Here is an 11,689-nt window from a genome sequence, read left to right on the forward strand (position 1 = left end):
TCGAGACCAGAGGTGGGACCGAGCCGATTCGTGTACATGTATACTGTCGCAGTGACGCAATGTGCAGAAAAGACATTTCTCACGCTTTTTTTTTTTTCGCTGCAGGCTCAAGTCCTTCGTCTTGTCTGCGCAAGAGCGTAGACTGTCGTTTCTTCAAAGAATTTGAAACTGGTCTCTGCTATCCGTGCTGGTAAGTCCAAAGCATTGTTTCCGTCCAGAAAGGGGCGTTTAAATTGACACGCGCACTTTTGTGGCACATCTTGCTGATCACTGACATCTGCCTCAATATATACTGCTTGGGATTCTCGTCGGAGAATATTTATGTCGCGTGCCATGTGTGTGTCTCCTTGCGTGTTGCCATTTTAACTCATGCCGTGCAATATGGTGCACGCCCAGACAGTGACTTATCAATTGAGTTTCATTGTGTTTGAGGGCGTGTGCGAGTAAATAGTGTTATTTAACTTGCTGATCACTTATGTTAAGAACTGATAATAAATATTGGACTCGATCAAATCACTTAACAAGTGAAAAATCTGGGTTAGCTGGTGATCAGATGTCTTCAGCATTGAAGCAAACCATGTGTCACCCCTTCTCTGCTTTAAGACTGACTTTCTTTTTGTAATCGGTACATAAAAAGACCAGCGCAAAAAAAAAAAATAATTACGGGGACAAAGGAACAAAAAATGACAGGACGGGCACTGAAATACGTTTTGTGTTCCTTTGTACCTGTTTTCTTTTTTTTCTTTTTTTTTTCGCTGGTCTTTTAGGGTGTAAGTATGAACCAACTGGCCCAAACAGCTATTTTGATTAAATGTGCTAATTTTCGTTAGCGAGCTAAGGAAAATTTTTATATCACTAATATTCTTCATTTGGGGATTTGCTATAGTTTCTACTCAGCTATTTTCATTCTGAACTTTTCAGCCTCCTGACCCATAGAAAGGAGGCTATGCCTGACCAATAACAACACATTCTTTTCCTTCTGTAGTTTCTGTTGTCAGACATTGTGTTATACTCATTACTACAATTCACTGGTACTGAGACATTCCCTCATTGAAGTTAATGTGTATTGTCATTGTGCTAGCAGTTTGTCATAAATCTGCTATTCTAGTTTATTTAAGAAGTTATTTCGACTGTAAAGAGGTGGCAGATATTGTTACAGATATATCTAGGAACAGGAGTTGTAGTTTTTAAGCTCATTGTCAAAATATTTGAGTCATTGTTTTGGCATGTGTGGTGCCATTATTTTTTGTACTATAGTTATGTATGTACTAGTTACGAGTATCATGCTAATGTTATGAATGATACCTTTGCTGCAGCGTACCTGCCAGTAGGAGGAATACGGTCTAGAAGTGCTGTTACTCCTGCTTCTAAAGATCAACCTGCTTTCTTCAGCGCTGGACGACTACTTACGGCAAGATTTGTGTGGTATGTATTTTTCGACATAGCTGTGGCATTGTGGTCTGTTCATTGTTGCTTTGTGTCTATCAAAGAGCATATTTTTCTATGCTGAGGAGCAATAGCCCTGGCATTACATTGATTTTGGAACCATTCAGTGCTATTGAGCAAGTTAGCAAGGGAGGAATTTTTTCAGTATGTAATCGATCTGAACATGTTGAATTCTTTTTATTGAGTGAGCTGTTAATGTATGCCTCTTTTCTTTTTTTCTTCAAAACCTAATATTTAAATTGTTTGCACTTGGTTCTCAGCAGTAAGGTTATGTTCTCTGATGGGTGTAATTTTCAACAACTCACATGCTCTTATGTTGCTAGGTATGTCCACAATAGAATGAAACTAAAAATGAAGTACTGCAGGTGATATGTAATGGACGGTATTTTAGCACTTTCAGCTTTATTGTTTCTTTTGTGTTCTTTATATTGTTTTGTGCCATTTGTACTCAGCGTATTTTCCTTGTGTTCCACCACTACCATTTAACATATATATATATATATATATATATATATATATATATATATATATATATATATATATATATATATATATATATATATGCCCCCACCCCTTATGTCATGTCTATGGGCCTATAAAGGAAGAATGAATGGAATGAAATTTGCAGTACAATTAGAACTGGATTGTGCAGCACAGTGGACATGTCTGTGGTAGAGGATAATGGTTGAATGGCTAATCAACCAAAATTGACTTAACTTTTGCATTTTAATTTTAGGGGACAGCTTGCCATGCTTTACATAATTCTGCATCTGTGACATCACTGCAGTAATGCACATGTGCAGAAGGTGCTTTGGATGTGCCTTGCTATCATTGCTCTTTTAGCATGAAATGTTCCATCTTTCAGAAGTGGTATCACACATTTTATAAGGCATAGCCTCTGTGGTATATTCATGCCTTTTTCCAGGAATGTAAACTGCACTAAAGGCAGAAACAATAGAATGGTCTTAGACATACCCCTGCAGGAGCAAGCTCTGCAGGAACAAGCTTCATTCGTTATATTCATGAGAAATGACAACGAATGCAAGAACAAAAGAACCTCCCCCCATCCCTCCCCCCCCCAAAAAAAAAAAAAAAAAGAAGAGATTTGCAGTTGTCACTTGTGATGGATGATTAGATGACTAAAGACAGTATAGTCTCAGGAAAACATTAACACTATAGACAACATAAGATAATGTCATGAAGAACCAGAGACAGTGTTTTCTAGGAGGGTGAGACCGTAGTGACTAGAAACAAGACCACTGGTACGGTCAGGTGTGAAAGCAAACTATAATGTTTGGGTGTTGGAGTGGAAACCAGCAAACAACAAAGGTGAAAGTGAAGGTGATAAAACAAAGTTTAACATAAAAAGCTAATGATAAAAAAAAGGAGAACTGCACATATGAACGAGTAGAGGGAGGGGTTTTTTAAATCACATCTTTTGCCTTTATTAGGCTAGCTTCTATTTTATCAATATGTTTTCATTCATATTTCTTTAAATGACCCTCTGGGTAGTCCAACATCAGTGATGCCTATGGCTTGACCCTGCTCCTAACAAGAATATGTCTCATTGTATATTGTGTCTTATTGAGCATATTGTCAATTTTTTCTGAGATTGCAATGTGCTAGTTGTCTATGTGTGTGTTAGTGGCACAGGTAAAGCTCAGATTTGGAGAATTTTCATTTATCTATATATTGTGTGAGTTTACAATTCTCATTATATAAACACTTGGAAGCCTGTACTGGTGCACTATTTCCATCTGTCTTCCTTTTTACTTGCCCTTTGTGCAGTGTTATTTTTATATGTGAATTAATTACTTCATAAGCATGTTTTGTGAGACTTTCTTCGTGAGTTACCGATTACAAGTTCTCTTTTCTATGCAGGTCAAATACGTGGTACATCCCTGCCCTGACTGTGCGGAGAAGATTATCCAGTCCCTTGCTGCAACTTCGGTGTATAATGAGGTGAAATAAACACCATGGTATGTTATCTTAACCGATTGTTCTGTAAATTCTTTTTGTTCACTCTGCAACATAACTTACGGCTTGAATACAACATGACACAGCCTACCTCACCTGAAACATTGCTCGCTGTCACACTCCAGACGACACAAAGATATTGCAATGTTTCAACATAATCTTTCTTTCCAGAAAATCTTGAAATGTATTGGTTAGCTTTATTCCTGCTTCCAGTGACCAAGTTTACGATGCAGATTGGTAATAGTACTCTTGTGTGGATAGTATATATATACCACAAGATGATGCTTAGATACCCTATGTAATATGGCATTACTTTAAACTGCTTGGAGGGCAACGTTATCCTTCTCCTGGTGGTATAAGCTTGCACCATAAAGGTGCAAAACTTTGCGCTCTTTGTCGTAATATAAATTTATACTCTAAAATGGTAACTTTGCACCTGTACATACAGGATAAGTTTACGTTGTCAAGGTGCAAACTTGCACCTTTGATGCAAGGGTATGCTTATGCCATCGACAGACTAAAACATAGGCCTTTATGAAAGGTGCAACGTTATGCCTAGGTAGAATACAGTTACACTGCTTGTGAAGGTGCAAGTTTATGCTACCAGAAGCGTAATGTTACACTACATGCAATGGTATAAATACTTAGTCTTCCAAGACACAGCGTAACCTTACCCCAAAAAGGTGTTAGCTCAGCGACAAGCAGTTTACCCCCCCAAAAAGACTAAGATCGCACCTTTTTTTTTAGACCAGGCACACCAGGCTCTACAAGCCTTCAATACCTTAACCTCCTATAAAGGTTTCAAGTTCAACACACTCAACTCTGGTGTAAATACACTGTCTCATATGAATGTGTGATAAGTTATAACCAAAACAGAACAAAAGCACCTGCTTTCTTTTTGAGTATTTTTCTCATCTTCAGGCAATCTCCTTTTCACCACTTGTGATGCGGGCAACTGTTTTTTTGTTTAGAAAGTTGAATGCTTGAACTGAATAATGAGAAATAAAGTGGCATCTTCTTAGCCACACTTGTGTTCAATTTGTGTTTTTTTGGAAGCCATGTATGACCACTGCTTGAGTGCTTCCATCTTATGTAATCCAGTGTTCAGGTTAGTGGTTATTGCAACAAAGCAGAGGAGTTTGTTAAATGTGTAGTATTTTTACTACAGTTTATTACTGTTACAGCCTTCTGTAGGTGGTGCATATTGCTAAAAGTAGTGGCTGTTACTATTTACAGAGTTAGTATATGTTGATTTAGGTAGCTGCTATTACTACCTCAGAGGTAGTGTATTTTGCTAAAGGTAGTTCCTCTTACTACCTCCTATAGGTAGTAGGTTTTGCTGAAGGTAGATACTCTTACTACCTGCAGTGGTAGTGAATACTAGTAAAGGTAGTTGTTCTTACTACCTTCTATAGGTAGTAAAGTTTACTAAATGTAGTTGCTGGTACTACATCTAGAAGTAGTAAAATTTGCTGGAGGTAGTTCTGATTACTACCTTCCATAGGTAGTAAAGTTTACTAAATGTAGTTGCTGGTACTACATCTAGAAGTAGTAAAATTTGCTGGAGGTAGTTCTGATTACTACCTTCTAGAGGTAGTATATGCTACTACCTAGCAGATACTAACCTGCACTTACTAACTAGTTAGTAACATATGTGACAAGCATGCAGTTACTACCCTAAAAGTTAGTAACCACAACTACCTTTTTTTTAAGAGTGCGGGAGAGATTTCTTTGAATCTTTCACTGCTTTCGGCTCTTGTGGATGACTCGACACCTGATTTTGGAGCATTTGCTGTGGAAGAAGACACAAGTGTGCCAGCGTTATCTGCAGCATTCGTTCGGGTTTTGTCTATTCGCAACCAGTGCGAATCTTTTGAAGCTATAGTAGAACTTACGAGACTCATCTGCTCTAAGAAGAGTATCCTTGTGCCTCGTTGCGTCGTTCCCGTGACTAGAGGCCGCACTGAGCTATGAACAGTGAACCACTCTGAAGAGCCAACTGTGTTGCCTCGGGGCCTAAAACTCGCCCGTTTCAAGGAAGGCGTATCAGGTTCCGTCGCGGCGTTAAACAGCTCTGTCACTGAGCAGCAGGTGCAACCAGGTATGGAGGCCCAAGTTACGGCTGAGATTAATAAGTCTCTTTCTACAACCGAGCGCCTCATTCTAATGGAACTACTTCTGAAACACGTGACAGTGTTCGACTTTGCCAAGGACGATTCAACGCTACTGCCTACCAGTCGTATTCATCACACGATCAACACCGGGTCCGCACGGCCAATACGTCAGAAGCCCTATCGAGTCTCAGCAACTGAACGTAAGGTAATAGATGAGCAATTTCAAGACATGCTAAATCGTGGCATTATTCGAGAGTCCTGTAGTCCTTGGAGAGCTCCAGTTATCCTTGTTAAAAAGAAAGATGGCATAAGGAGGTTTTGTGTTGACTACCGCCGCTTAAATACAGTCACAAAGAAAGATATTTACCCGCTTCCACGTATAGATGACGCAATTGACTGTATGCACTCAGCTTCATACTTTTCTTCTACTGACGAGGTCCGGCTACTGCACATTGCAGATAAAGAAAAAACGGCATTAGTAACACCAGACGGACTTTATGAATTTAACTTTATGCCTTTTGGATTATGTAATGCGCCTGCCACATTCGAGCGCTTCATAGATACAATCCTGGCAAAACATTTAGTGAGCACAGCAGCCGTCTGGATACCGTACTTGATTGCATGGAACGAGCTGGTCTTGTACTGAATGCAAATCAATGTCATTTTGGTGATCGTGAAACAATTGTCCTCGGTCACTTAGTTGATAAAAAAGGAGTTCAACAAGATCCCAAGAAAATTGAAGCGGCAGGTTCTACCTTGCCCAAATCAGTAAAAGAGCTGCGGAGCTTTTTGGGGCTATGCTCGTATACTTTCGACGTTTTATACCGAGATTTGCAGACATCGCTAACCCACTCACGTGTCTACTGCATAAAGATGTATCATTCAATTGGACCAGCTAATGTGACTGAGCTTTCCGTCATCTGAAGTTTCTTTTGACCTCGGGCCCCATCCTCCCTCCGGCACTTCTGCCCATCAGCTCCAATTGAAGTACACACTGACGCAAGTGGTATCTATCGGCGCTGTACTTATACAACGCTATGGACGCGATCAGCACGTGATAGCGTATGCCAGCGGCTCGTTGAGTAAATGTGATAGAAATTAACGGTTACGGAGCAAGAATGTCTCGCCGTGGTTTTCGCTGTACAAGGCTTTCGTTCCTGTCTGTACGGAAAGGCATTGATCGTGACCGACCATACCATCCCCTTTGCTGGCTCGTGAGTCTCCGTGACCCCTGTGGGCGGCTCGCTCGATGGGCTTTACGCCCACAAGAGTTTAATTTTACTATGGTGCATAAAAGCGGCCACGAACACTCAGATGCTGAATGTCTTTCACGTTTGCCGCTTCAAACTACTGATGACGATGCAGACAACTTCGATGAATATTTGGCTCCAATTTCACAAGCATAAAAGCGGCCATGAACACTCAGATGCTGATTGTCTTTCACGTTTGCCGCTTCAAACTACTGATGACGATGCAGACAACTTCGATGAATATTTGGCTCCAATTTCACAAACCTTCCCCGATCTCCGAGTTTTCCGAACCGAGCAACGCAAAGACCAAACATTAACCTCTCTGTTTGATTCCGCCAACGATCCTTTGAAGAACACATTTAACATACATGACGGAGTGCTTTATGAGAAGAATTTCGCCTCTGGGGGAGCACGCATGCTTCTTGTCATTCCGGTAAGCCTATACGCATCGCAGTTCTAGAATTGATGCATGATGACGCCACGTCTGGTCACCTGGGAGTGGCCCGAACACTCCACCGCACACAGCAGCGATGTTACTGGCCTAAGATGCATTCAACGCTCGAGTGATATGTCGCCAGCTGTGTGCAATGCCAGCGCTTTAAGCTGTCGACTTCAAGTCCAAATGGAAAGCTGCGGCCAGTCACACTTCCAACAGCCCCGTTTGATCAAGTTGGCATTGACCTTCTTGGACCTTTCCCACGGTCCTCTAAAGGAAACCGATGGATTCTTGTGTGCGTGCGTGGATTATTTAACCCGCTACTGTGAGACAGCCGCGATACCATCCGCTACTGCATCTGAAGTATCTAATTTCTTACTTCGATTCGTCATTCTTTGGCACGGTCCTCCTGCAGTCATCATTAGTGACCGTGGACGGCAATTCACATGGACATTGTCGAAGAGCTTCTTCGTCTCAGCGCCTGCAGTTTTCGCCATTCCACGACATATAATTCCAAACTAACGGTGTTGTAGAACGAACTAATAGGATGCTCACCACCATGTTGGCTATGTACTACGTCGCAGCAGATCATAAGGACTGGGATGACGTTCTACCGTTCATTACTCATGCATGCAACACAGCGCAACATGAGACAACAGGCTGCAGTCCCTTCTATCTTCTCTATGCTTGTACGCCTCGCTGTGGCCTCGATACCATACTGCCATTTTTCATTCATGACGAACCTTCTCTTGCTACCACACTCTGCAGAGCTGAAGAAGCTCGCCAGCTGGCCAGAGTTGGAATTTTATCTTCACAAAAACGTTCTAAAAACCGATACGACGCCCGACAACAACAAGTTTCTTATGTTCCTGGTGACTATGTGTGGTTGTGGATACCTCTCCGTAAGCGTGGTCTTTGTCAAAAACTGCTGTCACACTGCACCGGACCGTTTGTTGTGTTATAGCGCATCAGTGACCTTAATTATGTTATAGCACGCATAGTTGCGAATGGTCGACAGTCACGGCAGTCTCAGGTGGTGCATGTAGCCCGCCTCAAACGATTTCATTCCAGAGGTTCTATGTAACTCGCCCGATGGGCTTCGTCTGCGAGGAGGGAAATGTCACGCGCCTTCGCAGAACGTCGATGGAAGATGAAGAAGAACGGTCGGGTAGATCGGTGAAGAAAAAGAAGAGCTAGGGCAGAGGGACGTTTGTACGCTTCGCCGCAGTCCTGTTTGGACCGATCCCTGCAAATAAACCCCCCTGTGCGTACAAAGCACGTAACAATATGTTAGTTGAAGAGATCGGTTAGTAATAAAGTGGTGATTGCAGATTTCCTGATTTATATAGCAGAACCACCTTCACCATATTGCAGACGTGCTGCAAAGCGGAATATGAGATATGAGCGCGAAAATATGAGATAATAATAGTGTGGAACACACGTTGTTATTCAGAAATTTGAAATTAATTTCATCGCTGTCAGAGCAAGATGAGAGTTTTAGCTAAGTTCAATATCTCGACAGAGTCGATAATGGTTGGGTTCATAGAAATAAAATTGCGATTAAACAACGTGGTCGAGTGGTTTGGGCGCCCGTCTCGGCTGCGGGAGGTGGTCAGTTCGAAACCCGCCTCCGGACACCCACCGGTAAAATTGGGTACAAGCGTCCCCCGGCCCGGCGCCCGGCTCTTTCAGGGGTGTGCGTTTGGAAGAGGCTCTGCTAACCCTGCTGTGCTCCCTTGAGGGCTGAAAGTTTCGAGCAAACTAAATGACCTGCAAAGGCCATGCTACTTCCACAGCACTAGTGGAAGTAGCAGACAAAAACATTTGCAAGAACAGCGTTCAAAATGGAACCGCAGTCCTCGTTGCGTCTTGGGTGTTCGTCAGATTCTACAAGAGATATTACAGGTTGCACTGAGGGTTTGACAATGCGCCAAAACTTCGGTTAGTTATTTGAAAAAAGTGACAGAAATGTCTCCTCAGTTGCCTGGCCTCTTTGACAGATACACGATAAGAATTCAGAGCTTCGCGATAAGTCTACCAGCGATCAGATTTATTCACTATTTTTGCTGATAAAAAAAGGAGCTTTTTTTGTGCGACGGTAAACCACGCTGATCGCTGTTTCCCGGAGATTACTTGCACTGGAACGGATCCGGCATCTAGAGGTATAAATTTATTCTTAAAATTTACCCGATTTGCTTCAACTAGGCGATGAAAGAATAAAGGCCCGTATCAAGAAACAGTTTCAATTTCTTTGGTCTTACCAGTCTTAATGTCGGTCTTACCGCAATTTTTGATTGTCTTAGAGTAGGAAAATTCAGGACGAAAGGGGCCTTTTATATAAAAATGCACTAAGCAGTGATAGCTTAAACCGGAAAATACCTTAACAATTCGATCACGTCTGGCGTGTTGGTGAGAAGTAAATTGTATAGCTGAAGTATAGAGCCATTCTAGTACGTCTATCAACCAGCTGCGTAAGGTTGAAGTCGCTGCATAAATTAATAATTGATACGCTTTCGGGTGATGGTTCAGTGAAACGTTGGATGACACGATGTTCAGTTTATCTTTTGGAAAATTAAAATCCCCTAATAATACTGTCGGAGTTTGCGGAAACCTCAGAGTTAAAGTGTTCAAAACGTCATGCAAATAACAATTAAATGAGGATGCAGAAGTCGGTGATCGGTGGCATGCACACCTCAATAAATTGTGAAGACTGTAGCAAATATTCACTCAAATTATATCAAAGTGTGTGCTAATTTCCACCAAATTATACAAAAAGTTATCGGCTACGCCAATCAATAAACATCCTGCACACCTAATGTCCCGATCGTAGCGATGAACAGAGTAATGTTTTTCACAGCTGAATAATTGTGCGTTGCTAATTTTTGCAGACAACCAGGTCTCTGCGAGTGAACCAATAGCAGCTTAAGATTCGTCGCAAGCCGAAGATAAGGCACAGTGTTTATCCATGATGCTCCTAACGTTTCAATATAGGAAAGACAAATAATGGACAAGTACTAAGAATGGCGGGCTCAGCAGTACTCCAATGTGTCTAACTCAAAAACACTGTCTGTAGCTGGCAAAGCACTTGTTCATCATGTACAACTTCTTGCAACGCACTATCGGTTGCACTATTTTTTTTCCCCAAAGATATACAGCTTCTTTCCCAAAGCACATGTCGCTTTACTGAAGTCCTCATTTACTGCTATTTCTTGATCTTCCTCCCCACGTGTATAATGTAGCCTGCCGGGCATCGCATAGTTAACCTCCTTGCCTTTCTATTCTACTATTTCTCTCTAGCTCTCTTGATCTTACGTGAGGCGAGTATAGCATCCCGAAACTTGGATGAAATAAACCGAACAATGATGGGCCGACAGTTTTCAGGGGCATATTTACCTATAGTGTATGGGCTCGAGAATTGCGCCCGTTACTTATTCAAAAATTTAAATTCACAGACGCTATTTAAAATATACCATATTTTATCCGCAGATTTCGCCCAGGTTTCGGACGCATCTGTGATGCCACGAAAAATTACATTTACCCGGCGTGGACGGTCCTCGAAGTCATCCCTTAATGTGGTTAATTGTTGTTGAGTGCCTGCGCTACATTGTTCTTCAGAGGTCCGAATGTTTTCTTCGACAATTCATAAACTATTGTGCATTTCGGTGACTTGTTGTTCGAGGGAGAGTTGCACTTACTTTACTTGCAATAGGGATGCCATTGTTTCATCATGCTTAGGATGTATTTTCGTGTGCAGGGATTTGATAAGGGACTGCAACTCTATATACTGTTGTTTATGGGCTGGTTTCAGTGGATCAGGATTCAATTCAAAGTCGCTAGACATAAACAATAGTTTTAAGACCTGAACACAGTCGAAATTCAAAGCGAAACACACTTTTGGGCAAGGAAGGAGCACCTTGCTGCAACCTTGCAAAATAGAGCCCTATACAGCGATCGCAATGGAAGCACGGTTTCAGCAAACGACCTGCGATAAACTGTGCTAACATGGTGGCATGAAGGCCATTATCCAGTCACGTGGCCAGATGTTAACCACGAAGCTGTGAACCCGTCAGGGAGGGCTGCTCTTTCGCTGCTCTGTGCGCGATTCATTCAAACCATCGGCGGAAAAAGATTAATTTCTCGATGTTCGGCCACACGGCCATATGCGCAGCCTCTTGTTTCGCATGTCGTAAATGGTAGCATCTCGCGTTATGCACTCGTAACTCTTCATTTTGTCAAATGTTCTTCCATCCGTTTCGTTCCGCTAAAGAGTGGAAAGACTCATGGTGGCGAGCAAAAAAAAAAAAAAAGAAAAAAAAAACACCCGGTAAACTGACGAGAGCAGCCTAGTGCTCTCCCACGCCCCAAGCAATAAAACAAGCAATAAAAATCCTCAAAAGTAGCATTGGATGACGAACTCGCGATCCTGCTAAGAAAAGGCGTGGCTATTCAGTAGCGAAAAAGGGGAC

General features: G+C 42.0%; 1 long non-coding RNA gene across 1 annotated transcript; it reads left to right on the forward strand.

Annotated features, from left to right (window-relative positions):
- Window positions 1–1,326: 1,326 nt before the first annotated feature.
- LOC146182585 (uncharacterized) lies at window positions 1,327–3,439 on the forward strand. Its single transcript, XR_014708370.1, has 2 exons — window positions 1,327–1,425; window positions 3,328–3,439. It is a non-coding gene; the product is annotated as an uncharacterized LOC146182585 (long non-coding RNA).
- The last annotated feature ends 8,250 nt before the right edge of the window (window positions 3,440–11,689 follow it).

This window comes from Amblyomma maculatum, chromosome 7 (genome assembly GCF_055883805.1).
Source record: "Amblyomma maculatum isolate TAMU_Amacu chromosome 7, ASM5588380v1, whole genome shotgun sequence".
In the NCBI taxonomy this organism is placed as follows: domain Eukaryota; kingdom Metazoa; phylum Arthropoda; class Arachnida; order Ixodida; family Ixodidae; genus Amblyomma; species Amblyomma maculatum.